The following is a 6,000-nucleotide window of genomic DNA, read 5'->3' on the forward strand; positions in this document are numbered from 1 at the left end:
CAAACTAGCTGTTACCCAGTCAAAACCATTCCTCTTACCACAATCAATTTCGCCAACTCTTAGAGGAGCATCACAACCGCAAACAAAGGTGGCACAAAGTAGATGGTAAAAAGGACCTGTGTTTCCCAACCTTATTGAAATGGCAGCACAAAAAGCAGCATCAACGAAGCTTGCAGCCTCACACCAGCCTACTGTGAAGCCTACTCAGCAGCCTACTGTGAAGCCAATCCTCAAGCCTACTCTGCAACCTACTACTCAAGCTACTGTGAAGCCTAACATAGCTACCCGAAAACCTTCTCTGGAGGGGTACAAAGCTGCCCAACAGCTTCATAAAGTTACACCGCAGCCTGAAAAAGCTTCACTCACAGGTACAAAATCACATTTGGAAAAAAGAGCGTTTGTTGCACCCATGAGAGTCAAATCTGTGATATCACGACCTCCTACACCACCAATCACCATGTCATGGAAAGATCGAGTCGGGAAGCTTGCTTCTGGTCAGGTGCCTCCAACTTACATGCATGTGAGTGAAAATGCATTTCCAAATCGATCTCCTCCATCCAATCACATCGAGGCTGAAGTTATGCTAACTTAAAACTGGGAGGAATCAGAAGAATCAGCTCCTGAGAATGACGAAGAATTGGATGAAGAGGAAGGAAGGGATACTACTGTGAAAAAATCAATACCTCGACATCGGATTATTGTTCCTAATTGGCCGTATCAGAGGGAGTTTGATGAGAAGGACGAGGTTATAGCTATAGGTGAACATTTCTCTACTCAATTTAAATATGCAAACTGTGAATTATATTGGTGATTTTTTCTATTCTCATTTAACTCCATATTTCTAGCACATGCTGAAGGAATACACCACCTTGTGAAAGGTTTTGTTATGCCTCGAGACGTTGGGCTTGATACACCGGGATTCAGATACATTGTTAAGTTCAATGAATTCAACCAACCTCTTCGAAAAGGTGGTAAAATCCTTGTGAGTTTCCTTGGAGATATTGCAAAAATAGATTAAACGTGTCCAGTGGGATGGGATAGTTGGCGTGATCTGGACACTAACGTAAGAGCTAATATAGTTAAAGCTATTCGGGTATGTGGATTTATCCTTCTTAACACTTACATTAATTATAGTTTTGTTCTCTCCTAATTCTTCAGCCAGTAGCTCTTTTTGTAATATCTCTTCAGCCAAGTTCCGTTGCCTTTTCTAATCAAAACCCAACTGAACAAGCCTGTAATAACAAACATAGGACATGGTAATTTCATATTGTTTTTCTGTGAATATTTGGCATGATGCTGTGTTAAATTCGTTGAATATATATGAACTTTTGATCTGTGTTGTTAGCTTGTTATTAATTCGTTGAATTTGTTATTTGTTGCCTGATTTGTGTTTGTTGCTTTTGGAATTTGTTTTAGGTGTTTTGATTTAAATGGTTTACGAATTCATTTGCTTTCCAAAGGAATTATAGTTTATTTAGGAGTTAATTTTTGCTTAGACTTTAAGTAAGTTTGTAATCTGATTAATTAGGATCTAGAACTCTTTTGCAAGCCTATATACACCAAAGTTGCACATGTGTATATTGGCCTCGGTTTATAGTTCTCTACTTACTAGAAAAGGTTGTGTTCGTGTGTACACGGAAATTGAACCAACATACTCTATCCTATTACAAAAATTGTTGAATTGTAGAAACATTCACCAGCAGCTGTGACACTTAAATAGGTTGTTAATGTACCTTACCTTAACTCCTCCTAATGGTTCTTAGCTAAAGAATGGTAGATATCAACTACTGATAATAAGCTTCCTGCTATATAAATTTGAAGGAAATATGTCCTTCACCCAAGGTGCATTAAGTCTAATACCAAGGTTCAGATTAATTGCGAACAATTAATTCAGTGAGATCAAGTGATCGGAACAGCTAGCTGGAGCAATGCTTCCGATCAGTGAGTTCTAATGGATATTGAACTCACAACTTACTCTTGACTGAACCTACAAGGTCACACCAATGACACGTAACAGATCACCGGATTAAATGAATCGGAAATTCATTTAATAGCTTTTCGGGATTTAAGTTGGAAACGTATTATACGATACGACCTTGCATCGGAATCGTATATCGTATCGCGAATATTCGTAAGCTAGGGGAAACGAATAAATCGTATCGTACGACGGTGATTCGTCGTATACAAAACGATAAATAATATATCGGAAATATATTAAACGCGAATACGAAGAGCGGCCCACGAACCGAGTGCACGAAGCACTCGAGGCCCATGGGCGCGCGCTAGGCGAGCAAGCAAAGGGCCAAGGCAACACGGCAGCGCTGGCCCATGGCCGAGCGGAGCTGCACGTGTGCGCGCGGGCCTGTGCAGCTACACAGCCACAGCACCGAGGCCCATGGCCCAGCGCGCTGTGCTTGTCTCACGCGTGGCTTGCTGGCCGGCCTTGCCTCCGGGCTTGGTCGGTTAGTAAGGTTATGTAAATAACCTTATGACCTAATTTCCAACTTATTGCAATTACAATTCAGATTACTCAAAACCCTAGAGACACAGAGAACCCTAATTCTCTCTGTGCCTCCAAAGTGAGTTCTTCCCAAAAGGCAAAGTATCTTGATCAATTGTCTAAGCTACGATTATCAAGACGGATCTGATCATGTCGGTGAACCAAGTAGAGGAACGACAATTGGAGTTCTTTGTTCGTGTTCGTTGACGGATTATTGTGGAAAACACGCTTCGAATGTAAGTATGCTTAATCTGTGTTTTATACATGTTTCCTAGCTTTGGGGATTGTTCCGCACATGTTATTATGTTTAACTGTATTCCCCTACAGTGGTATCATGAGCCTTATGTATTCAAAGCATGAATTAGCATGATTATTATTGTTTTTGCATTGTCGAAATTTTTTGAATTTTTGTTGATTTTTCGGAATTTTTTCGAATTATGGGATTAATTGCGAAATTGGCAGTTCCGAAATCAAAAATATTCGCTTTTTCGATTTTTAAAACCCGAATCTGATGGAAAACGATTTTCTAAGATCAACTCATGAGAATAGAATTGCGAAAACAGGCCTCGAAGCATCAGTTTTTGGGCGTTTTTGTTAATTTTTTATTAAAAAATAAATGTGTCGGACAGTAATTCAATTATAAGGTCGACCTAAACTACTCGGAATTGCTTGAAAATTTTAAACAATGTTTCTGGGTATATGCTTGATCTACGGTAAAACTTTCAGATTTTTCCCATAAGTATAAACCCTAACTTTGCCTTTCCCCAATTCGTAAAATTTACAACCCTAATTGAATTTTAATTAATTTTGGATTAATAATTCGGTTAATTGGGGAAGGGGGTATAATTTCATGGGTCAGTGGCTAATTTTAAAAATTATTGGATTAAAGTTTTGAATGGTTTCGTTAATTTTAATCGCACTTAAACCAAATTATTAATAATCTGAAATTTAATTGTTTATGAACGATATAAAGTTTCGTATTTTATTAATTAAAAGTTCAAACTTTAAAATTGATTCGATCGTTCTTAAAAGTTTGAATATTTTCATTGTTTTTCAAAAATTAAATCGTAACCTTTTTGAAAAATAAAATTAATGCAAGTTCGTGAATTAAATTTAATTTTAATTAAGTTGGTCCGTTTTACGAACCAAAAACACGAACATGGGCTTGATGGAAGTATGGCTCGTCGAGCCATACGAGGCCATTGTGCTCGCCGCGCCATGCGACACGGGCAGCAGCACAAGGCTGCGTGCCTCGTGCGCGCTAGGAAAGGCAGGGGCTGGCATGTTGCTTGCGGGGCTGCGACGAAGCAAGCACAAGGCATGCGACGTCCAGCACACTCGACGCACAACACACACAGTGCGCAGGGGCAGCTAGGCTGCGGGTACGCGATGCGTGCGCGCGAGCGATGGGGCGCGAGCGATGTGGCGGGGTGCGCGAGCAGTGCTCGTGTGCTCCTGGGCCTCTCGCACGATGGGCTGGGGCGCGCGGGCAGTGCTCGTATGCTCTTGGGCCTCTCGCACGACGGGCTGGGCGCAAGCCTAGGCCGTTTAATTGAACTTATTTTTTGAATCGTTTAATTAGTTGGGCTTCGTATATTTGCATTAATTTGGGCTAACGGGATATTTAATTTAATATTTTATTTGCTTGGGCCGGGCCGCGAGTTTTAATTTAATATTTCATAATTAATTATCCGGAAAAATTATTGGTTTGAGTGGGAGCCACTAAATGAAATTAAAAATGAAATAATTATTTTAATTATTTCGTAGGTCGCATTATTTTAATTAAATTCAATTTTAATTAGAATAAAGTCTAAGGATTAATAATTTGGAAATTGATTAATCTTTTAGGACGCGTTTATGTGAACGTGAATTTTAATTAATTCACGTAAATACTTGCATATAAACATGGGCCATTCGTTTTAGCATACGTATGGGTGAATGCGTAGAATATATATTTTATGCAATGCAGGTACTCCAAGTGACTAGTATGGCCAAATTTAGGATAGTTAAATACGGTTTGCGCACCGTTCTATCTTTGAATGTAAAGTTTTAAATATGGTCTGCGCACCATGGAAATTTTGATGTAATTTATTATTTTCAAGTATTTCTAGTTTTGAACTTTAAGTTAGCATTTGAACGAAGATTCAAGACGATGCCAAACTAACAAGGTGGTGATGAAGATTGGATGCTTCAAGACAAGAATTTTTGGGCCATACTAGATCACCAATTATTTATGCAATTTAATATATATATTATGCGTGAATGTATGAATGTATGTATGCTTTGCATGAACAGGCTGTTTCCTATGAATCGATTAGTTTTAAGTTCACTAAATAATCGAACCAACATAGAAACAATTAGGTCCAAGTAATATTGAGTTTTAAAAATTGCCTTCCAAATCAACACTTACAAAAATCTAGGGATCTAAGATAGTAGGTTTACGCTAAAGCGAGGTGCTATTTTAGTTGACTTAGGTGGTAAGGCGTCCTAAAGGAGCACGTTGATTGTGGTTACAACTCAAACAACAATGGCATGAAGTTGTGGCAATGGGATAAATTATGGCATTAATTTATTAACCAAGAGTAATTTGGAGATTACTAGCAATAGGTTTTGCTTACCTAAAATCTTAAACTACTTAAGACATGCTAAAGCTGCTTAAGGATTTAGGACTTTTGGGGTCTTGGAATCGTTTCATTCATTTTGGACCATGTTTTTACTTTTGCATGAATGAAATGTTTTAATAGCTTTAATGATTGCATGTTTTGCTTTTATTTCAAAGTTATTGAAATTGTATGAATGGTTATTTATTGCAAATTCTTTTCGATTGTAGTAATCAAAATGGCCGCAAACAATAACACTTTCAACCTGCGTTCAATTCTCGACAAAGAGAAGTTGAATGGCAACAATTTCCTCGACTGGCAAAGGAACTTACAAATAGTTCTTATGCATGAGGAAAAATAATATGTCCTTGAGGAAGAGTTACCGGAAGAGGCTGGGCCGGAGGTAACTCAAGCTGCCCTTAATCGTTGGATTCAGGCCAAGAGGGATGTCAAATGTGTGATGCTTGCATCCATGAGTCTTGAACTTCAGAAAACGTTCATTAACTCGGATGCTTACCAAATCATCTCGGAGTTGAAGAACATGTTTCAGTTGCAAGCCAGAATCGAAAGATTCGAGACTCAGAGGTTGATCCTTGAGACTAAGCTCAAGAAAGGAGAACCAGCGAGCCCACATGTTCTTAAAATGATTGGACTCTTTGACAACATGAGAGCTCTTGATTCTGACGTCTCAAATGAAATGGCTATTGACATCATTCTCCATTCGCTTCATAATGGCTATGATCAGTTCAAGTTGAATTACAACATGAACAGCATGGAGAAATCTCTTACTAAGCTTCACGGTATGCTGAAAACCGCTGAAAAGACGCTCAAGCAAGAGAATAAGCATATCAGCATGATATGCTTATGGTGCGTAAGGGCAAGAACTTCAAGAAATCAAGC

Source organism: Spinacia oleracea, chromosome 4, assembly GCF_020520425.1.
Source record: "Spinacia oleracea cultivar Varoflay chromosome 4, BTI_SOV_V1, whole genome shotgun sequence".
NCBI lineage: Eukaryota > Viridiplantae > Streptophyta > Magnoliopsida > Caryophyllales > Amaranthaceae > Spinacia > Spinacia oleracea.